The sequence below is a fragment of the Manis javanica genome, chromosome 3, assembly GCF_040802235.1.
Source record: "Manis javanica isolate MJ-LG chromosome 3, MJ_LKY, whole genome shotgun sequence".
Classification (NCBI taxonomy): domain Eukaryota; kingdom Metazoa; phylum Chordata; class Mammalia; order Pholidota; family Manidae; genus Manis; species Manis javanica.
The window spans coordinates 52,203,617-52,229,272 of record NC_133158.1 but is presented as its reverse complement, the minus strand read 5'-3'; the positions used below and the strand labels follow the sequence as shown (position 1 = coordinate 52,229,272).

Genomic DNA, 25,656 nt, shown 5'->3' with positions numbered 1-25,656 from the left:
TGTCTTAAGCTGAGGACTCAGACCAGGGTGTCTCCCCAAGGGCAAAATTGGCTGCTTGTTGATTATTAGGAAAAATATTTAAGTACCCACTGTGGCAAAGGATTCACGTTTTATGTATATTAAGGTGGATTGCAGTGTTATCCCAATAATAAGTCCCCTCTCCCCACCTGTGTTCTCAAGTGCTTAGAGAGTGGACAGAAAAGGCACCACGGCATGTTCCCAGAACCCCCTCATCTGTGCCACAGCCTGTGACCTGGGCGGGAGAAGAAGACGCCATTCAGGACAACCGGAAAGGATCAGGGGTGTTGCCATCACGAGGTGGGTAGGGATGGCCCTGAAGCCAGGTGCACTGGGCTTAGATCAGAGCAGCCCTTAGCAGCTTACAACCCATGGGAGTCTGTATATTTTTCCACATCAACAATCAATTAGCTGACAACAAACAACTGGGTACCAACAATTCAGGTCAGTGTGAGGCTCTGCCTGGGGCTCAAGGGCTGACATTTTTCCCCACGAGTTACAGGGCTCAGTCCCACAAGACTGCCCCACTTCAGATTCCAGCTGCTAATGGGCAGCCCAGGCTACCCACACTTTTGCCCGATTGGTTACAAATCTGGGGTCCCACAAGCCCCCCTCAGGTTTGGTAACTTGCTAGATCAACTTACGGAACTCAGGAAAACACATAATTTACATTTACTGGTGTATTATAAAGGATACAAACAAACAGTTATATGAAGCACACAGGGTAAGATAGTTCCAGAAGGGTCTGAGGGCAGCAGCCTCTGCCTCTGTGGAACTGGAGTGCCTCCCTCCTGGCATGTGGATGCATTCAGTAACCAGGAAGCTTCCAAACTTTGTTTAAGAGTTTGCATACAAGTCAACCTTCAGGCCTTCTTCACTCCCAGTAGGTTGGCAGTGGGCTGGGGGTGCCTAACCCTCTAATCTCTTTGTTTTCCGGATAACCAGCCCCATCCTGAGCCCCACCTTAAGCTGCCTTAACATAAACTCAGATGTAATTGAAAGTGGCTCATTATAAATAACAAAAGCTACTCCTATCTCAGGAAATTCTAAGGGATTTAGGAGCTCTTTGCTAAGAACTTGGGAAAAAGGCCAAATACATGTATTAGTAAACCGAAGAGTCACTGCTGCCTTTGAGTCTAAACTGCCTTCTATTTGAGTAAGCTTGGTAGCAGGCGGATTTTCCAAAAACGACCTCAGCAACATCTCCATTCCACATGCTCTTCATACAATGAGACTTAAACCCTCTTCTCATCAAAAGGTGAACCTGCATCTCAGTTAAGGGCAGAAGGGACAGAATGTGACTTCCATGTCTGTAGAAGGCAGTAGTGTCCACCTGGCGCCCTCTCCTGGGACATTCGCCCTTGGAATTTGTCATGCTGTGAGTAAGCCCAGGCCACACTAGGCTCACGGAAGTGTCCCACCGACAGCTGACTGAGGCCCCCCAGAAAGCCAGCACCAGCCTCCAGGTGTGAGAGTGATGGGTCTCAGACAGCTCTGGCCCCTGCTGTTGAGTCTCCCAGCACTTTGAGTCTCCTTAGCTCTGATGTAGTAGTAAGTGGCATATCTGGTCTTTGTCCTAATTCCTGGCACAGAGCTTCAATAACCCTTGGAATTACCTGGGCAATAGGAGTGTCTTGGTGATGCTAATAAGGTGACTCATCACAGGCTCCTAAGTAGCTTGGAGGTGGGGGCTGGTCACCAGGAAGGCCAATCACGTGATTGGGGGGATCCTTTAGCTGCCAGACCTCCAGGGAGTCACAGGGCCACTGACTTCATCGATCATGCCTACATAATGAAACCCAGATAAAAACTCTGGATGCTGAGGCTTGGGGAAGTTCCTAGGTCTGTGGACACACTGATGTCCCGGGAGGGTGGCACACCCTGACTCCACAGGGACAGGTTCCTATGCCTGGGACTCTGCCAGACTTTGCCCTGTGTACCTCTACATCTGGCTGTTCATCTGTATCTTTTATAATAAAATGGCAATTATAAATATAACACTATCCTCAGTTGTGTAAGTCATTTTAGTAAATTGAACCTCAGTGGGTTGTGGGAAGCCCAGAATTTGTAGCTGGCTTAATGGAAGTGCAGGTGGCTTGGGGATCCAGGTAGTCCACGTTGAGAGTTGTAAGGGCCAGAGACAACATATGAAAATCACCTAATCTGGGGCTTGACATACAGCAAGTGTCAGCAGTGGTAGCTCTTACCTTATTAAAAATGAGAGGATCATAGCCTGCTAGCTGTATCTGTCCCACCAGTATCCTTTGCCCCAGTGTCCCCACGCTGTCCCCCACACTGCCAGGACATCTCAGAGTCAACCCAGGGTAGCAAAGACCCTCTGCCACAAGCTGTAAGCACTTTGTTCCACTCAGAGGCAATAAGGTCAGAATAGGGTCTGAAGCCAGCTATATGTTCAGTCGAGCCCTTCTGCCTGCCTGTCTTTATTCTCTTGCCTTTTGGAAGCCAGGATCCACTTAGATATGGAGCTAACCCTAAAACTTTCCTGCAGGCGCTGTCAACCCAGGCCCATCAGAGTCCTGCACAGTTGGGGAGGCCCGGGGCAGAACCAGCACCGCCTCTGCTGGGAACGGGATGAGCTCTCCTTGCAAGCCCTCCTCCCCTCGGTCTTCCAGAGCCCGTGGCTCCTGTGGCAGAATCCTGTCATTCCTGTGTTCTGACATGCCTAGGATGCAGGAACAAAGGTCCTCCACCTCTGTGGGGCTTTTACGCAGACAAGCCCCCACCCACTGGCTCTACGGTGTGTCTCCTGCCAAACAGCACTCCCTCCCTCTGAAGTGTTTCTTTCTCCAAAAGTTGTGAAATAAATACATTAACAAAGACCTGGAGTCTAAGATCAAACAAACCAAAGCAAAGCTTGTAATAGTAGAAATGAACTATTGCATTAGATGATCACAGCATTCAGAAGAATAAAGCCTAGGAGCTTCCTCTCACGCTCATTCCGATGGCCACCGTGGGAAAGTTATCAGATGCGTGTTATGGCTGGGCAGGTATGTTATGGCTGGATTTGGCAAAGGAAAATCCAGGCACTGCCCCACATTCTATGACCCACTGAAAGGCAAGTACATTTCTGGAGAGGGGACATTGTCAACGCACTTCCATGAGTGCCCAACAGTAGTTAGCACTTATTAAGCACTTGTCATGAGCCAAGCATTGTGCTGAACATTTCTGCACTGAATAATTTTATCCTCATAACAACCATGTGGGGTAAATACACAATGGTTCCCATTGCATGGATGAGCAAACAGACGGTCAGAGGGTTAATCCAAAACAAGAAAAGCTAGGATTTGAACCCAATTTGTCCAAAATGAAAGTCTAGCCTCCCAAGTACCAGCCTGTAGCATATCCTCTATTGTAAATGCCAGGCACTGGCCCTGCTGCTGGGGGTACACAGAAATGAAGACCCTTAAGCTCCATGGACCTTTCTGAGACCTTGTTCCATATGATGCACTGTGTCAGGTGCTGTGGAGAATAAAAAATGACTAGGACCCAGGAAGACAGATCATCATGTAGCAAAGAAAGGAACATCACATCTTTCTTAAGACTATCATATAAAATATTATGAAAAATTCCCATTCCACCATCACAGAGCTTTGCTGACAGTCAACTACACCCTTTCAGGGCATTGCCTTAGCATGAGAGAGCACCCCAAAGGAGGGCTGAACTGGGTCCCACGAAAGGATATGCTGAATGCTAACATGCATGGTGGGAAGATGATGTGATGAGACAGGGAGAAGACAGCCATCTACAAACCAAGGAGAAAGGCCTGGAAGAAACCCTTCCTTCATGGCCCTCAGGAGGGGCCAACCCTGCTGAGATCTTGATCCTGGAACTTCCAGCCTCTGGGTGTTGGAGTGCATTTCTGCTGTTTACACCAAACAATTTCTGATACTTTGTTACAGAGGCTGTAGCAAACCAACACAGATTTTGGGCACTGGCACCTGTGAAGGTGAACTTATTTGGGAATATGGCCTTTGCATATATAATTAAGATGTAAATTAAGATGAATTCAAACTAGAGGGGGGTTGATCCTTGATATAACATGGCTGATGTCCTTATAAGAAAAGAGACAATGAGGCAGAAATACACAGAGGGAAGACAGCATGTGAGAGTGGAAGCTGGAATCCTGTAGCTTCAAGCCGAGAAGGGCCAAGGATTTCTGGCAACCATCAGATGTCAGCACAGGGGCAGGGAACAAGTTCGCCTCAGAGCCCCCCAAGAAGGAACCAACTCTGCCAACTGACACCTTCAGTTTGAACTTCTGACCTCAGAGAGTAAATTTTGTTTGAAGCCACCCAGTTTGTGGTAGTTTGTTTGGCAGCCTCAGGAAATGATTACACCCACTTTCCATTTCACCGTAGTTCCTGTTTTGGGGGAGGACAGTGATCTTTCCTTAACCTTGTGATCTGTATTCTTCCTGTGTCTCTTCAAGGACCTCCTAATCTCTCACCCAAGATTTTGTCCAGCTTTGAAAATCTCTCCTCGGCCTTGTCTGCTAGAATTCTCTCCCACTCGGGCTGCATCGCCTCTGTGCCGTGCACACACACTGCTGCCTCCTCAAACTGCCGACGTGCACATTTGGCCCTTGGTTCTCTCTGCATCCTTCTTGATTGATTACCCTCAGCGAAAGGATTGGCTCTGCCCAAGGGATGGATGGAGGTGCAGCTGGTGATGGAGGATGAGACCAGACACAGCAGGGAGAAAATCCTGTGTGATCTGCTGAGAAGTCTCGGTTTCACCAGTGGGTGGAGAGCTGCTAAGCTTTGAAGCAGGAGAGCTCATTGTTTACACATACTCACTGAGTACCTGCTGTATGCTAGGTGTACCGGGTGGGAATGCTTTCAGCTGCAAATGACAGGACGTCTGACTAAGCTTAAACCACAAGGACATCTACTGCTCACTTAACAAGCAGCTGTGAGGGGGATGGGACACTGATGCCTCCAAGGACCCAGGTCTCTGACTCTTCTACTCTACTGTCCTCAACATGTCGACTTTGAGTCTCGTGCTTATTGCCCCATGGTCCTGAATTGTGATGAGACTGGCAAAAATGGACATTGCAGGCCGAATGGTATCCCCCAACATTCCTGTGTTGACATCCTAACTCCTAGCACCTCAGAATGCGGCTGTATTTGGAGATGGGGCCTTTAAAGAGGTGAATAAGTAAGATGAGTTCACATGGGTGGGCCCTGATCCAATATGACTGATTTCCTCATAAGAGCAGGATATATATTAGGACCCAGAAATGCACAGAGACATCCAGGATGCACACGTGCACAGGAAAGGCCCTGTGAGGACATGGAGAAGGCAGCCATCTACAAGCCAAGGAGGGAGGCCTCAGAAGAAAGCAGCCCTGCTAGCACCTTGATCTTGCACTTTCAGCCTCCAGACTATGAGGAAAAGCACTTCTGTAGTTTAAGCCACCCAATCTCTGGCATTTTGTTATGGGAGCTCTAGAAAATGAATGTAAGAGGGAATACCGGGTGTAGAACAGGCTGGGGGTGGGTGGGAGGGACAGGGAGCCAGCCTCTGAACGCTGGTCCACGGGGTGCTCCCCCCACCCCGCCGCCCCACTCAGGGTCATGCCCCTAGGTCACACTGGAGCTCTCTGAGAGACCTCAGCTCCCCTGGGACTCGTGATTCAGGGCGGAAGGATCCCCCACCCCCACACAGTGGTGAACTGCTTATTGTTTTGAATCCAGTTGTTTTGAAGGGAGACAGATTTGTTGTTCTTTCTTCTACTAGGAATTACTTCATGGGTGGCAGTCATCTCATTCTCCACACACCTGCACACCTCGCCTCCTTCAGAATAGGGCCTATGAAGGTCTGTGAGATGTAACAGAGTTAAAAGAAAGTGACTGTGGTTGGAGAACCTAGTGAAGTGCAGACGGGTTGTATATTCCCCAAAGTCTTCACGATATAGTAGAGGCTCTGTCTCTGTGGTAATCCTGAGAGTGCGGGGTGGCCCTCATCCCTCCAGTCCCTGTGCAGCATAGGTGCCAGAATGGGTGACAGGTCTGTGTGTGTGTGAGTGTATATGAGTGTGACTGAGTGTGTGCCCATGTGTGTCTAACAGGGCTGGGAGCAGGGATGGACAGATGGCGGCCTAGGTTGGGAGGCTGATTTCTCTCCCTGTCCTTCTGGGCCCTTGCAAATTTCCAGGTATGAGACTGGCTAAAATAGTCTGAGAAACATTGGGATAAAAAAAGAAGAAAGACTTGATCAATTGTGAAAAAAAAAAGATACTCAGAATAGTTTTCTCTTCAGCACGTGCCCTTTAATTAAATTCAATCAAAAACGAAAAAAAAAAAAAGAAGAAAGACAGAGAATTTAAAGAGTGGGCTTTGAGTCATCTGAACAAGAAAAATCGGGATTTCAATGGCAAGAAGAGAACCAGAGATCAGCAAACGCCAAGGATGCTACTGGATTTCAGAGGCTGTCAAACAAAAAAATTATTTTGACACTTGTTAGTGATCAGGAAGACTTCATCCCAGATTATCAAAATAGGGGGAGAGATCAGGCTTAACACTGAATACAATAAGGACAGGTGGGGTTTTACTGCCAAGGAGCAGGGTGAGGGGGCCAGAGGGCGGAGAAGTACTAAGAGGAGATATGACAGTGGGGGGATTCTTGCTAAACTGACCTGGCAGGATGCTTACTAGGCAGGCCACGGACTCATACATCAAAGGTGGCGGATGAGGAACCTGATCCAAATCAAGGATGAAAGTTCTCTTTAAAGTGACATAACAGGACTCTTGCTAAAACCGGGGATGGGGGAGGCCCAAGGTCAATGCCTGGAAGATGGCTCAGAGGAACCTGACCGAAGTGTGGTCAAGAAGAGAGGGATCAAGGCAGCCCCACTGGGGAGCACATAAAGCACAGGACAGTCACTGGAGGACTTAAATATGGGCTAGAATGTAAATACAAACTATGTTGTATAATAGTATGTGATATAAACTATGTATAAGATTTTATACCTGGGTCATAATGTTTTCTATGTAACATAAAAAAAATTAATATTTTTATTATTTTTTCTTTTATCAAAGTAGATTTGGTAGATGTTTAAGAAACCCTTGACCCAGCTCAACAGCAAAAAATACATTTACATTTTCAATCTTCTACTTCCTGAGAAGTTCACATTTTGATGAATACTGATGAAATGTCATGATACCACATCAAAGATTTAGGAGGCTTTGGCCTAAAATTGCCTGAAAGATTTTACAACTATGATGGTGCAATCCATCTTGTTACTCTTAGAGAAATTATGGAGACTGAAGCACTAAAAGTTCAGAGTTGGGCATTTTGTCCCGCTATAAATACAGTCTGGTTCCATTCATAGACTGTTCAATAGTTCAACGATGTAATTCAGGAATGCACAGAAAACTGCTGGAACTACGAAGAAAAGCATGTGGTGAATGCCACTAACGTCAGGAATGTGGGGGGAAAGAAGGGGGTTCCTCTTGGGAGACACACATCTGGGCTTCTGGGGCTCTCCCAAACTTCAACTTACTCATTCTGAGTAGTTCCAGGGATGTTTGATTCATAGTTATTTGTCCATTAGTACATACTTATGTTTTGTATACCTTTCTGGATGTGCATTATATTATACAATTTAAGAAACAGTTTGTCCTAATTCAAACAAAAGAAGGCTCCTGGAAATTATAAACCAAATAATCCTTAAAAGAAATTCTACAAGTTATTAAACTGATAGTTTGAGCACTTGGAAAAGAAAGTGGTGGTGCTAGCAGCCACCATGGGTTTATTTAGAACAAGTTGAGTGAAAAGCACCTGAATACTGTTTTTGCACAGAGTTACTAGACCAGAGGGTCACGGATTGCAAGATGACCCCCACGGATTCAACAAGATGTCTCAAGAGGTCCTTGTGGACCAAATAGAGTTGTGGGCTGGACCAGAGAAAGTTTATCTAGAGGATACTAAGGTTGGTTTGTATGGATGCAAACACATGGCTGCAAATGTTTTGACGCTCTTCCCAAAGAGGGGTGAGGTCTGTGCAGTGCTGTGCTGCTGAATGGTTAACAGCAGGCTCTCTGAAGGAAAAAGCCCTGATGTATAGTGTTTGCCAGTTTCTGTGGTGTAAATATTCCCACCCTGACTGATTTCAAGGATGGCTGTGTTTACTGACTGACTTGCAAAATGTTTGAAACTTTTGCTGGCTCCACTACCCTACTGGGTCTGCTTCCTCTTTTGGATCTAAGCAGCTTTGTAACAGCTTTGACCAAGAGTCCAGTGGATGTGACCCTCTGTGATTCCAAAAGCCAGTCATAAAGGCTATGCAACTTCTGCTCTGAAGCTGGAGCACTCCCTCTGGAAACTCCCTCTGGGAGCCCCAAGCTGCGGTGTAAGAAGTCTGACTCCCTGAGAGCTCATAGGCTGCAAAGGCCACATGCAGTCTCCCTGTGCAACTCAGCCCTCAACCGTCCCCACCAAAGCGCTGCATGTGTGAATGAAGCTGTTCTGGATTCTGCACAGACTCAGCTACCAAGTGACTCCTAGTAATCAGTGTTCCCAAAAAGGAACAAAAATAATCACCCAGCTGAGCCCTATCCGAATGCCTGACTTCCAAAGTCCTGAGATGTAATAAAATGCTTGTTTTAAGCCACTCTGTGTTGGGGCAGTCTGTTCTGCAGTAATAGATCACAGAAATGGCTTCCCACACCCATTTCACCCTTTCATCTTTCTCTGGTCCAGGGACTAGAAAGCAGGACGCTCTCATTCGAAGTCTCCCTTGGAGCCAGGTGTAGCCATATGACACAGTTTCGGCCAATGAGGTGTAAGCAGAAATCATTTCCGGAATTAAATGCTTAAGAGAAGTGTTCTGCTCTTTGTACTCTGTCATGCCTCCTTTTCCCACCTGGAATGTGGATATTATGGTTTGAGCTTCAGTAGCTATCCTGTGTCAGGAAGAAAAAGTGAAATGCACAGAGTGGGAAAGGAAGTGAAAAGGGTAGGAGTCCTGGATTACCTGCATCTGGATCTCTTATTAAGAAGAAAAAGTAAAATCTTCCTTTCTGCAGCCATTGTTGGGCTTTGTTATTCACAGCTGGAAGCAATTCCAACCACAAGCTTTAGACAAGCCAATCTGTAGCAAGCTGACTGAAACCAAAAATCCTAAATGGAATTTGTAAATAGGCTGCATCATCAAAGTTGGCCACTTCACATTTGTATTAAAGTCACAGAAGGAGGACACAAGAGAAATTACCAAATGTGTTAAGAGCACACAATTTGATAAATTGTCAAATTTATCCCGACAGATTTCATATTTTAAAAAGAAATCAAAATAGTGATGAAGGCCGAAGCAAGACGATGGCATTTAACAAGAGGTAAGTGAGAAGTCCTGTACTCGGAATTCTTTTTTAAGCACGTGAAGTCAGAGCCATACAAGAGGAAGGAACCCTGCTGCAGGGCCAGGGGACCAGGATTTACCACTGCCGCTATTGTGTGTCTCAGGTCAGGGACCTGTCTTTGCATGATGATCTCTTCATCTGCATGGTAAGAGGCTTAGCTGGTTAATTAGCTGGGTAATACGGGATCAGTGTAATGAGCCTAAGTGAGCTGATGAGTGGGCTTGGAAATATTTGTGCCACATGGTGATATTTGGTAATCGTATTTCATCTGGGAAGGAGCCATGTACCTACCTCCTCAAAGCCTGGAGCTCGTGTGGTACCAGCTGAGCAGGGACGAACTGGTACCCACTGACCGTGCCCAGTCTTTCTAACTGCAAAGATACACACATGTATATATTTATATAGTAAATATAAATATTATTTGTGTATATAATGGTTATAAATGAAAATTTCATATATAATATTTATGAATCATTTGATTTTCCTCATTTTATTAAAGTCATCCAGAATAGACCACTTTATCCAATAAAGGGTTGTACATAATAGAAATTGATGTGATATTTTATTAACATTTCCAAAAACATATCAGTTGGTTACTGAAGAGTAAAACAATAAAACAGAATCTAGGTGCTGCAGGCCTGTACTATTGTTATCAAACAGAACTTCCCTCTCTTTTTATAAGGGTTAAATGAGGCGATCCAGGCAAAGTGCTCAGTGCACAGGTAACATTCTGTACGTGATGTATTCATTCTTCGCCTACTCATGGACAAAACTACCAGCTAAAATCCTCTCTGGTACCAAAGAAGGAAACCAAATCAATTAGAGCTAGATACTGAAGCTTTGAGGAGAAAAACACGAGTGAGTCGGAGAGTCAGAAAGGGCTACAAACCTCGTTTCCCTTTCACCTTAATCTATAGCTGCCTACAAAATGGGAATTTCCCAAAACCTGAGTCAGCAACTATGAGGTGGTGGCGCCATCTGCTGGTCACAAGGCAACAATTCTGTGATAATTGAAGCTGGATTTCTTGTGGAAGTGAGAAAATTAAATGTTTTCCTTGTAATTTTGTACAACTTATATTTCCCAGTAGTGGTGTGCTTAGCAGGTAGTAGTAACGTTATTTGCAATGGTAACAGGCAATTTCTGATGCGCACAAAGCGTAATTTTGCATTTCCCTGTAATAACAAGGGGAAACAAACTTGTTTGCACAGGACAGTGTGGTTGAAAGAAAATGGATTTTGGAGTAAGTTCCTTGAGTCCTAGTCCCAGCTCAGGCCCTTGCTGGTGGTTCTGGGTGAACTGCCTGGGTGCTCTTAGCTTTTTTCCTCTGCTGTGAAAGCAGAGCTACCACCAGGGCCTTGAGCGGGTTCTGCGTGAGGGAGGTGTCTCTCGGCATCTTCCCAAAGGGAGAAACAGCTTCCAAACTCCACTTTCACCTGCCCTCCTTCCCAAACAGATCTGCCCAGCCACCGCTGTGTGTGAAGTGTCAGGCTGGGTCTCAGGCTCCCTCCCCCTGTGAAGCCACTCTTCTTCCCCACCACCTACCCTCAGTCTCACTAAAGTGCACTGTGCCCCAGGGGGTGGGGACCCCTGGACACCAAACACAGAGACAAATGGAAATATCTGTGGCTGCAGTGAGAATGTGAATGCCTAATGACTGGGTAACAGCCATTATAAACAGTCCTGACAAATCAGGTCGTTTCCCATGCATTGTTTTCAGCAAAATTAGAGGAGGACCTAATTGAATTGCCCATTAATAGATCATTAAAATTCATTTTGATGAAAGGTCACTCAATGATTTCTGACATACTATGCTGAAGGAATTAAAAGAATGAATGACATCCCTGTGATAAAGCTTTTTCAGACCACCTACTGATTTATGTGAAGCTGGTGTCCCAGAAGATACATCTTTTTTTTATTATTATAATTACATAATTATGGATTCACAGGAAGTTTCAAAGGTAATACAGAGACAGCCAATGTACCCTTCACCCAGTGTGCTCCAATGATTAATCTTACGTAGTCACAGCACAGTATCAAAACCAGGAAACTGACACTGGTGGGATGTTTGTGTATTTCTTGGCTATCTTGTCTCATATTGTATTTCCATAACCACCACCACAATCAGGGCACAGAACCATTCCCTCCCTAGGACGCTCTCCCTTGCGCTACCGCTTTATTGTCAGCACCCTCCCCACCCTCTGCCGCCCATAGCTCACCCCTGGCAATCACTAATTTGTTCTCCATCTCTATAATTTTGTCATCTGGAGATTATGAGGTAGTGCAGGGACATGGGACAAGCATCATGATTAATATTACCGTCTCTGGTTAAAAATGCTGAGATATAAACAGTATAGTAAGAACAGGAGGGACTCCATCATAAGTCGAAGATTCCACTTTAAAAACCAGGGAGTTAGGAAGTGAGATTCCTAACATATTCTTTGGTAATCAGCCAACAACCTATCTTAAGGCAGGGCCAGCAGTCCTAACTGATATGTTTCTACTGCTTGAGGGTAACCACTGTCTTGGAGAGGAAGAGGATCAAGAAATTCCTAGTGTGAAGTTTACCTTACAGAATATCTAGAGGACTGACTGTGGTCGGTGACATTATGTTTCTCACCAGAGAGAGACATCATGAGACCGCATGTCAAGCCTATGTAACCTCCTCCACCCTTTGGCCCATTCTTGAAATCCTTAAAAGACAAAGCCTAAGCCCTTTAGTGAGCCTCCTCTCTGAGGTTGCCCACACTCCCCTTTCTTCAAATGTGTACTTTTTTGCCTTAAATAAAGACTTCTCACTGCTTAACTTACTACGTCCTGTCTCTGTGCTTCCAGCGGTAAGCGTCTTTGTTACTTTGTTATTTCATTCTATTTTCTAGACTTACGCACAAATCTTCACTCTCTCTGTCCTACTTCAGACAAGTAGGGAAGGGCTACTGAGATGTCTGATTTGAGTTGAGTTGCAAGTTCCTGTCGCCTGGGTGACCCAGACAGGACTGTGGCTGTACAATCATGCCCTTTAGTAGCCTTTGCCCTTGGGAAGTTCTCAGAACACAGTCTCACTCCATCCAGTGCTCTGTGGCTCCCCCAAATCCTGGGGTGGTAGGAGCTTAGTTCCCACGCTGTGCAGATCCAAGCAGACACTGGGTGCCAGGGGACCCTGGCTTCAGGAGTTGGCAGGGGATTTGCCCTGTGCTGAGCAGGAAGTTAGTGAGCTTCTTTCCTTCCTCTGCTCTTCTGTGCTCTCTGCTGCCTGCGACGCAGCTGCCATTCACTACTACTTCCACTTTAATGAATTCCTTCCTTTCCTACGCTCATCCATTCAAGAATTTTCTCAGTCAGAGTCAAGAACCCTCCCCCATCCAGGCTGAAGTTTCACCTCATGTGTGCTTGGGGAAAGACCTCTCCAGACGCAGCTGCCTGACAACAGTTATTTAAATGGAATTATACAGTATCTGACTTTTTCAGATTGCCCTGTCTTAGTCATCATAATTCCCTTGAGGTCCATCCAAGTTGTTGCATGAGTCAATATACTTTTTTAATTGCTGAGTAGTTTTCCACAGGGCATACATCTCTCTACATGAATAATGGGGATAGATTTGATGCCAAAGCCTGATTCATTCTGGCAGTAAGCAATTTTTATTACAAACAAGATACGCTCATTGCCACCAAAAATTCAACCACCTCACTATGTATTTTTTTAAGTATTATTTATATATAATTTTATGAAGGTTTCACATGAACATTGTGGTTTCAACATCCACCCATATTTAATTTAAGATAGGTATTTCTAATAACACTACTTTTTATGTTTAATAGTTAATATTTTTGTTCCTTTAATCAATTTATACTACTTATCACTGCAATTGTAGATTACCCCAAATTAAAGAAAATTTAAACCTTATAACCTTATGATCAAAGGAAATTAAAATATTTAAATTTGTATGACTTCATTGGAGAGGAATGATGGGCGATCACCATAAGATCTTCAAGAACATATTATATCAGGGTAGAATTCTGCAGAGGATATGGAATAGAAATACCAGTTGAAGGAGAAAACGTATGATGCAGATTTCTGACTGTTGAAGAGTCTGTTCACTGTTTGGTATATGGACAATGAGGGGTATTAAAATCACTGGGATATTTCGGTTCCACCAGACACATTTAAAAGTAATGTGAGAGGCTTGTTTATTTGGGGGATAAGAAGGCTTATCATGAGATCTACCCTCTTAACAAATTTTTATGTCCACAATACAGAACTGTTAAGTATAAGTGCAATGCTGTGTGGCTGATCTCTAGAACTTACCCATCTTCTATAGGTGAAACTTTATATCTGAAAACATGATCTAAAAGTTTTATTTGAAATGTCAGTATCTCTAATGTGGGAGAAATTACATCCTTTGCAATAACTTAAATCTAGCCTGAGAAATGGTTTCTTAAATGTTAAAACTTTAAGAATCATCAGGGGGGAACACAGTTTTTTCAAAATTCTTCTTGGATGTACGTGAACAAAAATGTTCAGTCACCAATGTTATCAAGTACTTTTGGCAAAGTGGTTTTGAAAATCTACAAGCTAACGAATGTGCCATGGATAGAGGCCTGTTATGTAATAGTAGTCCCATAAGTGTTCATTAGCATCCTGTTAAGAAATTGATCTATAATAGGATGATTTCAGCATGAGTAACCAAAATCTGACTCACATTGGATTAAGCAGAAAAGGTAATTATTGGCCTAAAAACTAAATGGCTGGGATGGCTGGACGGCTGGATCCCTATGCTTAATTGGCAACTTCAGGAATCCATTTCTCTCCAGCTGCTGGGCTCTTTCCCGCCTGATGGTTTAACCCAGGGGCAGGCTGTCCCAGTGGCTGCAACAAGGTTGCGGACAGCCCTGGGCTCTCATCCTGGTGAGTTATCAACCTTGGTGGGAAGAAAACTCTCTCCCAGTAGGTGCGGTAGAATTACAGGAATTGGGTTTTGTTGGCCTGGCTTGGATCTGGTGCCCATCCCTGAGCCAGTGACTGTGGCCACAGAAATGGAAGGTCCTGATTGGGTAGGCCTGGGTCATGTGTCCACCCCAAACCTAGGAAATGGGTCAACTCCACTCAAACCTCAAACCAAACCCCAGGAAGTGAAGGTAAAGGAGTCGATGCCACCAGAAGAGAGAATGGATATAACAGATGAACCAAAGGGATAGAAGGCTTCAATGCCACGTCAGAATTACATGGGGTTGGAGTGGTTAGAAAGATTCAGAAGTCATGGATCTTGTTCATTAATGTATGGGTTCTGAATGAATTCATATCAGTAACCTGCTTAGAATAGTGCCTAATATGAAACAAGTACATGCTACCTAGGGTTTTCAGTCAGGTTCCCCAGAGTAGGTGTGGAAGGGATTCTTCTAGGGCTGTAACTGAGGAGTGGCTCTCAGGGAAAGGGGGTGAGGGAAGCCGGTTGGTTGGCAGGGATAGAGTTAACTAAGCAAGTGTGGTTTCAGCTGGACTCTAACAAAACCTCAGGTTGATCCCACAGGGAGCTCTGGGCGTGAACTGCACCCCAGAGCCGCCTCCACTTAGGGCAGGGGTCAGCCTTTTGTCGGCCTTGGTCGGGTGGTCACCAGCCCTGGGCTGCTGGGGCCTCAGCCAGGGTAGCGTCACCTCCTGGGCCCTGGGCCCCTGTCCCTGGAGGGCAGGGTAGCTGTGAGCTGTGGCCCACACTCTCAGTACAACTGATGCAGGCAAGGAAATTGGCGCTGGGTACCGACTGCATCTGCTACAGCTCCTGCCATCATTTTTATTGAGGGAAACAAAGATACATAAAGAAGAGTCCCTGTGTTCCACATAAGAATTCCATTTTCACTTTGGTAAAATGAAAGTGGTATAGGATCTCCAATGGAGGGCTCCCGATCCTCAAGGCAGAGAGGCCTCAGAGAGGAGAGAGCTCAGCAGGGGGGCTTGGAGAAGGTTCTGGGAAAAAGGAACTGGGGATGGCACTGCAAGGGTTGGGGAAGCTCACAGTGATGGGAAGGCAGAGGAGGTAAGGCGGGGTGATGGAGTCCGTGGCGTCCAGCAGCTTATACTTCATTGGTGGACCTCTGGCAGGAGGTGGGTAGAGGGCGGGGGTCCATGCATACAAGAGACTGCAGAGTAGGAGGAGGATTCCGATGGGCAGAGAGAAGCATGTGACCGGCACCATCAACTTCCTGCCAATGATCCTGAGTGACACATTTGCCATCATTGCATCACAGATGAGACTACCGAGGCACAGAGAGGTTAAACTATTGCTGAAAGTTGCACAGCTGGGAAGTAGTAGACATGGTATGGCCCAGGCCATCTGGCTCCAGACTGGCACTCTGATCCCCCACACTGCACTGCCACCTCTTTGATGAAGGCAGGGGCCCTGGAAGAGCAGTGTGACGCAGGGTTGGTGGCCACTGAGTCTGGGGCAGAGGGTCAGGGTGGGCTGGAAAGTAGCTGAGCTGAGGCCAAGCAGGCCCTGATGCACAGGGCTCACACCACCAGGCAGGGCAGGGGCCCGGTCAAACCTCCAGGTAAGCCTTCTGCAGGCCTGCATCAGCCTGAGGGACGAAAAGCTGATTGGGCAATGGGGTTGGCAGAGTGGGGATCTGAGCGGAGGAGGAGAGGAGCCTGGGAGGGCAGAGCTTGGGAGGAGGAAGGAAAAGCCTGGGGCAGGAAAGCAGGAGCGTGAAGGGCTTCCGACCCTGGTGACCAGATGGCTTCCCAGTGTGTTGAGTAGAGGGGTGACACTGCAGGAAACCACAGAGGGAAGCTAAGTTCGGTGCTTGGGTCCAGAGGCCCCACGTGGGAGTGGGGCTGCTGGAGCGAGGCGGGCTCACTGGGGGGCAGTCCCTGCTCCAAACACACAGTCCTGGCTGCACATCCACTTCAGAAGCAGCTGGGGTTAATATTTCTTTTATTGTGGTAAAATATACATAATATAAATTTACTATTTTAACTATTTTTAAGCATATGATCCAGTGGCATTAAATATATTCACCTTGTGCAGCCATCACCGCATCCATCTCTGGGTCTTTTCATCATCCCAAACCAAAACTGTAGACCCATAAACAATAACTGGCTGGCCTCTGGTCCCCCAGCCTCTGGTAGTCTTTATTCTGCTCTCTGTCTCTGAATCCGCCCACCCCAGGTCCCTCACACAGGCGGCAGCGTACAGCATTTGTCCTTTGTGGCGGGCTTAGTTCACTCAGCATGATGTGTAGGGTGAATACCTGACCTCAACCTGTTGATTGCTGAGGCGTCACTTTAAAGGCTATCTGTTTTGAGTAAGCATGTCACCAGGTGTGTGACACAGCTACTAGAAAAACAACCAGAAGAGGAGTTCAGTCTCCCCTTCCACTGAGTCCCCCTTTTAAAGACCCTGGACTAGCCGGGAAACCGGCTGTGTGAGCAGTCCCCTCTGCCCTCCTGGGCTCTACCACCCCCTCCCATGCTTCAGCTTAGGCCGTAATGGGTGACCCACAAACCCTAGACACCCACACTCAGACACTAATAAAGGTAGAGCTCTAGGTCCAAGCTTGCTCTCTCTGTCCCCGTGGCCACACGGTCAGGGTGCGGCATGCTGCCTACCCTCCAACCGGTTACAAGCGCGAGGAGCTGGCGAGGAGCTGGCGAGGACCTGAGGGCACTCCTAGCTGACAGCACTGCTGTCAGTAGGCTGGGACAGACACGACGGCATGGATTCGGACTTCCTTCCTTTTTTTTAATTAAGGTATCACTGATATACGATCTTATGAAGGTTTCACATGAGCAACACTGTGGTTACTACATTCACCCATGTTATCAAGTCCCCCCACATATCCCGTTGCAGTCACTGTCCATCAGCATAGTAAGATGCTATGGAGTCACTGCTTGTCTTCTCGGTGCTACACTGCCTTGGACTTCATTCCTTTTTAAGGATGAACAGTATTCCACTGCATGCATTTCTCATTTATCACTTGTCCATTCAGCTGTTGATGGACATTTGGGTTGTTTCCACCTTTAGTGAATAATGCTGCTATGAACACTGGTGTGCAAGTATCTGTCTGAGTCCCTGCATGCAATTCTTTTGGGTACACGCCAGCAGCAGAATGGCCAGATCCTATGGTAATTCCGTGTTCAACTGCCTCCCGCAGCCGCTGCCCCATTTTACATTCCCACCAGCAATGCACTGGTTTCTCCACATCCTCCTCAACACTTGTTCATTTCCGTGGGGAGGTTTCTGAGCTGTCCCTACCAGCCCGCACTTTGAGGGGATGGAATCAGAGCTAGCAGTGGTGAAAACCTCACTTAATTGGCTCTCTCCACTTCCCTATCTGATTCCCTCAGTCTCCTTCTCCTCAGAGCCTCCCCTTGCCAAGCCTGCATGAGTGACTGTGGAGAGGAGGCAGGAAGAGGCAGCACCATCACGGCTCTTAGTGACATAGCGCTGCACCCTGCAGCCCCTCCCTTTAAGGACACTGCCATTGGGAAATTAACACCAGCTTAGGTATTGGCATTTCTAGGTTAACAAGTATAGTGAAAACCTGCTTGGAGCAGAATTTCTTGGGGGTGCTGTATACATCTTATTGGTTCTGTTTCTCTGACGAACCCTGACTGATATAGCCATTCTGCAGGATAAAAAGAGCAGAGTCTGCTTTTTTAGGAACTTGGTTTCAAAAAATATATAAAAAGCTGGAATTTTGTATTGTCAGAATTACCCTCAAGAATCTTAAGTTCCCAATAAGGGACTGTCTTTATGTGTAGATGAGTGACATACCACCTGTCCAAACAGTCCTTTGCCCTGACCTCAGAGATGAGCAGACTGCTGTCTCTGTCTGTTTGTTTTCAACTGAACCTCAGTTGAAGAAATTGCTTGTGTATACAGGGCCTTGTTATATCAAAAACATGTACTTAAACTATAGCAAACTGAAGAGCTTCTATACAGCAAAGGAAACCATAAACAAAATGAAAAGGTAACCTACTGAATGGAAGAAAATACTTATAAATCATATTTCTGATTAGGGGTGAATATCCAAAAAATATGAAGAACTCTTACAACTCAATATCAAAACAACTAATACTCTGACTAAAAAATGGGCAAAAGATCTGAATAGACATTTTCCCAAAGAAGACATACAGATGGCCAATAGTTCCAAGATGCTCAACATTGCTGACCATCAGGGAAATGCAAATCAAGACCACAATAAGCTTTCGCCTCACACTCATTAGAATGGCTAGTACCAACAAGACAAGAAGCAAGTGCTGGTGAGGATGTGAAGCAAAGGGAAACCTTGTGCATTGTTAGTAGGAATGCAAATTGGTGCAGTCACTGTAGAAAATAGCACGGAGATTCCTCAAAAGTTAAAAACAGAAATACCATATGGAGAGACTGGATTAAAGATGGCGGCGTGAGAGGTGAGACAGAGACTTCCTCCTAAAACCACGTATAATACGAAAATATAATTAATATAACTAATCCTGAAAAAACAATAGGAAAGAAGGCTGCACCAGACTGCATACACCTGGAGAAAAGACCAGACCTCACAGAACAGGGTGATGTATCAAAGCTGTGACCTGGAAGGACCCAGCCCTTCCCCAACCCCAACTCACCGGCGGGAGGAAGAGAAATAGAGCGGGGAGGGAGTGGAGGCCTGGGACTGCTGAACACCTAGTCCTGGAGATCTGCTCTGGGAGCATGAACGTACATTGCATGGTGCTCTGGTGATTAGTGGGGTTGGAAAGCTAAGACAGGTGGAATGCCTGGAGAGATGGAGATTCCAGCTGCTTGTGGAAAACAGGGATTCATATCTGGCTGATCTGGGTGGTAGTCTGAGAGACTTCCTAACAGTGAGAGGGCAGCTAAAGGGGCAAGGAATGCACAGAGCTTACTGCTCAGGAGAAAGGACAAGTAGACAAAAATATCCATGTGCACTCTGCCTAGCAGGTTGGGAACTTAAATGATTTTCAGCCGCTCCATCCCCTTGGCTGGCTATGCAACTCCAAGGCCCCTCACCATAATATGCAACCTGCTGTGTCTTCCTCCTGGTTAGCCTGCACCTGGCTTGCAAACTAGCAGCCCCTGCCAGGCCAGCCAGAGGGAAGCCCCGCCTATGGCAGCTACAAACACAAAGCATAGAGGCTTACACCTGTGTGTTCATCCCACTGGTTCTGGCAGTGGAGAAAGGCATAGCAGCTGGGAAGTAGAAAACAGCTCTTTTCTCCTCACAGGCACCAGCACCACTCCCCTGACACCCCCGACATCACTCCAGGGGCTAAGCAGCTCTGGAGAGTAGAGCTTCTGGGCACTAGAGGGGGCCACATACAAATATGAAACATCAAAGGAACCTGGTTCAAAGCAAAATCTCAACACCAGAGAAAGGACCAAGTGAGACTGAATTGAAAAATCTTCCTGAAAGAGATTTCAAAATAAAAATCATAAACATCCTCCTGGAGGTACAGAAAAAAATATAAGAACTCAGGAATGAATTTAGGATGGAGACTCAATCATTGAAGAGCACATGGAGGGTACTAAAAGCAGATTAGATAGGGTGGAGGAGACGATAAATGAAACAGAAACTAGGGAAGAGGAATACAAAGAAGCTGAGGCACAGAGAGAAAAAAGGATCTCTAGGAATGAAGAATACTGAGGGAATTGTGTGACCACTCCAAATGGAATGATATTCGTATTACAGGGACACCAGAAGAAGAAGAGAGAGAGAAAGGGATAGAAAGAGTCTTTGAGGAAGCAATTGCTAAAAACTTCCCCAATCTGGGCAGGAGATAGTCCCTCAAGCCATGGAGGTGCACAGATCTCCCAACACAAGGGACCCAAGGAGGACAACACCAAGACATATAATAATTAAAATAGCAAAGATCAAGGATAAAGACAGACTATTAAAAGCAGCCAGAAAGAGAAATAAGATCAAACACAAAGGAAAACCCATCAGGCTATCACCAGACTTCTCTGAAGAAACCTTACAGGCCAGAAGGGAGTGGCATGATATATTGAATGGAATGAAGCAGAAGGGCCTCAAACCAAGAATACTTTATCTGCCAAGATTATCATTTAAATTTGAAGGAGGGATTAAAGATTTTCCAGATAAGCAAAAGCTGAGGGAATTTAGCTCCCACAAACCATCTCTACAGTGTATTTTGAATGGACAGCTATAGATGGAAGTGTTCCTAAGGTTAAATAGCTGTCACCAGAAGTAACAGAAAGGGATAACAAAGAGTACAGAATATGATACCTAATATACAAAGAAAGGAAGAGGAAAAAAAGGAGGGGAGTGAAAAAAGAGAACCTTTAGATTGTGTTTTTAATAGCATACTAAGTGAGTTAAGTTAGACTCTTAGATAGTAAGGAAATTATCCTTGAACCTTTGGTAACCATGAATCTAAAGCCTGCAATGGCAATAAGTACATACCTATTGATAATCACCCTAAATGTAAATGGTCTGAATGTACCAATCAAACGACACAGAGTCACTGAGTGGACAAAAAAACAAGACCCAACTATATGCTGCCTACAAGAGACTCACTTCAAACCCAAAGAAACACACAGACTAAAACTGAAGGGATGGAAAAAGATATTTCATGCAACTAATAGGGAGAAAACAATCAGGTGTTGCCGTACTTGAATCAGACAAAATAGACTTCAAAACAAAGAAAGTCAGAAGAGATAGAGATGGGCATTACATAATGATAAAGGGGTCAATCCAACAAGAGGATACAACCATTATGAACACCTATGCACCCAAAACAGGAACACCTACATATGTGAAACAAATACTAACAGAATTAAAAGGGGAAATAGAATGCAATGCATTCATTTTAGGAGACTTCAACACTCCACTTACTCCAAAGGACAGATCAACCAGACAGAAAATAAGTAAGGAGACAGAGGCACTGAACAACACATTAGGACAGATGGACCTAACAGACATCTATAGAACTCTACACCCAAAAGCAGCAGGATACACATTCTTCTCAAGTGCACATGGAACATTTTCAAGAATAGATCGTATAATAGGACACAAAAAGAGCCTCAGTAAACTTAAAAAGATTGAAATTGTACCAACCAGTTTCTCAGATCACAAGGGTATGAAACTAGAAATGAATTACACAAAGAAAATGAAAAAGCCTAAAAACACATAGAGGCTTAACAACATGCTCCTAAATAACCAATGGATCAATGAGCAAATAAAAACAGAGATCAAGCAATATATAGAGACAAATGAGAACAATAATTCAACAATGCAAAACCTGTGGGACATTGCGAAGGTGGTGCTAAGAGGGAACTATATTGCAACACAGGCCTACCTCAGGAAAGAAGAACAATCCCATATGAACAGTCTAAACTCAAAATTAATGAAACTAGAAAAGGAAGAACAAATGAGGCCCAAAGTCAGTAGGAGGGACATAATAAAAATTAAAGCAGAAATAAATAAAATTGAGAAGAATAAAACAATAAAACAATCAATGAAAGCAGGAGCTGATTCTTTGAGAAAATAAACTAAAAAGATAAACCCCTAGCCAAACTTATCAAGAAAAAAAGAGAGACTACACACATAAAAAGAATCAGAAATCAGAAAGGAAAAATCACTATAGACACCACAGAAATACAAAGAATTATTAGAGAACACTATTAAAAATTATATGCTAACAAACTGGATAACCTAGAAGAAATGGATAACTTTCTAGAAAAATACAACCTTCCAAGGCTGACCCAGAAAGAAAGAGAAAATCTGAACAGACCAATTACTAGGAATGAAATTGAACTGGTAATCAAAAAACTACCTAAGAACAAAATCCCTGGACCAGATGGCTTCACTGCTGAATTTTATCAAACATTTAGTGAAGATCTAATACCCATCCTCCTTAAAGTTTTCCAAAAAGTACAAGAGGAAGGAGTACTTCCAAACTCATTCTATGAGGCCAGCATCACCCTAATACCAAAACCAGGCAAAGACACCACAAAAAAAGAAAACTTCAGGCCAATATCACTGATTAACATAGATGAAAAAATACTCAGCAAAACATTAGCAAACTGAATTCAAAAATACATCAAAAAGATCATCCATCATGATCAAGGACTTATTCCAGGGATGCAAGGATGGTACAATATTAGAAAATCCATCAACATCATCCACCACATCAACAAAAAGAAGGACAAAAACAACATGATGATCTCCATAGATGCTGAAAAAGCATTTGACAAAATTCGACATCCATTCATGATAAAAACTCTCAACAAAATGGGTATAGAGGGCAAGTACCTCAACACAATAAAGGCCATATATGACAAACCCACAGCCAACATCATACTTACAGCAAGAAGCTGAAAACCTTTCCTTTAAGATTAGGAAAAAGACAAGGATGCCCACTCTCTTCACTTTTATTCAAAATAGTCCTGGAGGTCCTTGCCACAGTAATCAGACAACACAAAGAAATAAAAGGCATCCAGATTGGTAAAGAAATTTAACTGTCCCTGTTTGCAGATGACATGATATTGTACATAAAAACCCTAAAGAATCCATTCCAAAACTACTAGATCTAATGTCTGAATTCAGCAATGTTGCAGGATACAAAATTAATACACAGAAATCTGTTGTGCTCCTATACACTAATGATGAACTAACAAAAAGAGAGAGAAGGAAAACAATTCCATTCAAAATTACATCAAAAAGAATAAATACCTAGGAATAAACCTAACCAAGGACGTGAAAGACCTACACCCTGAAAACTACAAGACACTCATAAAAGAAATTAAAGATGATATCAATAAATGGAAACACATCCCGTGCTCATGGATAGGAAGAATTAATATTGTCAAAATAGCCACCCTGCCTAAATCAATCTACAGATTCAATTCAATCCCTATCAAAATACCAACAGCATTCTTCAACAACCTAGAGAAATAATTCTAAAATTCATATGGAACTACAAAAGACCCTGAATAGCCAAAGGAATCCTGAGAAGGAAGAATAAAGCTGGGGAGATTATGCTCCCTGACTTCAAGCTCTACTACAAAGCCACAGTAATCAAGACAATTTGATACTGGCACAAGAACAGACCCACAGACCAATGGAACAGACTAGAAAGCCCAGATATAAACCCAAGTATATTGTCAATTAATATACTATAAGGGAGCCATGGACATACAATGGGGAAATGACAGCCTCTTCAACAGCTGGTGTTGGCAAAACTGGACAGCTACATGCAAGAGAGTGAAACTGGATTATAGTCTATCCCCATACACAAAAGTAAACTCGAAATGGATCAAAGACCTGAATGTAAGTCATGAAACCATAAAACCATTACAAGATAACATAGGCAAAAACCTCCTGAATATAAACATAAGCAACTTTTTTCTGAATACATCTCCTTGAGCAAGGGAAACAAAAGCAAAAATGGACACATGGGACTACATCAAACTTAAAAGCTTCTGTACAGCAAAGGACACCAACAACAGAACAAAAAGGCATCCTACAGTATGGGAGAATATATTTGTAAATGACATATCCAACAAGGGGTTAACATCCAAAATATATAAAGAACTCACATGCCTCAACACCGAAAAAGCAAATAACCAGATTAACAAATGGGCAGAGGATATGAAGAGACAATTCTCCAAAGAAGAAATTCAGATGGCCAACAGGCACATAAAAAGATGCTCCACATCACTAATTATCAGGGAAATGCAAATAAAAACCAGAATGAGATATCACCTCACAACAGTTAGGATGGCCAGTATCGAAAAGACTAAGAACAACAAATGCTGGCAAGGATGTGGACAAAGGGGAACCCTCCTACACTGCTGGTGGGAATGTAAGCTAGGTCAACCATTGTGGAAAGCAATATGGAGGTTCCTTTTAGAAATACCATTTGACCCAGAATTCCACTCCTAGGAATTTATCCAAAGAATATAATCTCTCAGATTCAAAAAGACATATGCACCCCTATGTTTAGCAGTACTATTTACAATAGCTAAGAAATGGAAGCAACCTATGAAGGTCCATCAGTAGAAGAGTGGATAAAGAAGATGTGGTACATATACCCAATGGAATACTACTCAGCCATAATAAAAGAACAAATTCTGCAATTTGCATCAATACAGATGGAGCTGGAGGATATTATGCTCAGTGAAATAAGCCAAGTGAAGAAAGATAAGTAGCAAATGATCTCCCTCACTTGTGGAGTATAACAACGAAGCAAAACTGAAGGAACAAAACAGCAACAGACTAACAGACTTCAAGAAGGGATTAGTGGTTACCAAAGGGGAGGGGGAGGGCAAGTGGGAAGGGAGAAAGGGATTGAGGGTATTATGATTGGCACACATGGTGTGGGAGGGATCATGGGGAAGACAGTGTAGCACAGAGAATGCAAACAGTGACTGTGGCATCTTACTACACTGATGGGCAGTGACTGCAACGGGGTATGGGGGGACACGATAATGGGTGAATGTAGTAACCACACTGTCCTTTCATGTGAAACCTTCATAAGAGTGTATATAAATAATACCTTAATAAAACCAAACAAACAAATAAATAAATAAAATAAAAATACCATATGATCCAGCAATTCCACTTCTGGGTATTTATTCAGAGAAAACAAAAATACTAATTTGAAAAGGTATATGCACTGCCATGAGCACTGCAGCACTATTTACAACAGCCAACATATGGAAACATGGAAACAACCTAATTGTCCATTAATGGATGAATGGGTAAAGAAACTATTTTACACACTCACACGATGGAATACCATTTCAAAATAAAAAGAATGAAATCTTACCATTTGTGACAACAGGGATGGATCATGAGGGCATTATGCTAAATGAAATAAGTCAGAAGAAGAAAGACAGCTACCATATGATTTCATGTATGTGGAATCTAAAAACCAAAACCGGTAAATAAGCAAAAACCAAGCTCTTAGAGAATGGTGGTTGCCCGGGGTGGGGGTAGAGGGAGGGCAAAATGGGTTAAAAGTGTCAAAAGGTACAAACTTCCAGTTATAAAATAAAGTCCTGAGGATGTAATGTACAGCATGGTGTCTATAATTAATAATACTGTATTGATATTTGAAAGTTGCTAAGAGAGTATATCTTAAAAGTCCTCATCACAAGGAAAAATTTTTTTTTAAATTATGTTTGGTGATGGATGTTGACTGGATTTATTGTGGTTATCATTTCACAATGTACACAAATATCAAATCATTTATGTTGTATACCTGAAACTAATTTATATGTCAATTATACCTCAATTAAA

At 44.0% G+C, this 25,656-nt stretch overlaps 1 long non-coding RNA gene across 1 annotated transcript in view; it reads right to left on the bottom strand.

Moving 5' to 3' along the window:
* Window positions 1–6,367: 6,367 nt before the first annotated feature.
* The window catches only part of LOC118971726 (uncharacterized), a 62,570-nt gene continuing 43,281 nt past the window's right edge, over window positions 6,368–25,656 (bottom strand). The window contains exons 3-4 of the long non-coding RNA XR_005060323.2: window positions 9,690–9,769; window positions 6,368–6,469 (exon numbers count right to left, since the gene is read on the bottom strand). This is a non-coding gene — a long non-coding RNA (uncharacterized lncRNA). The remainder of the gene's footprint in view (window positions 6,470–9,689; window positions 9,770–25,656) is intronic.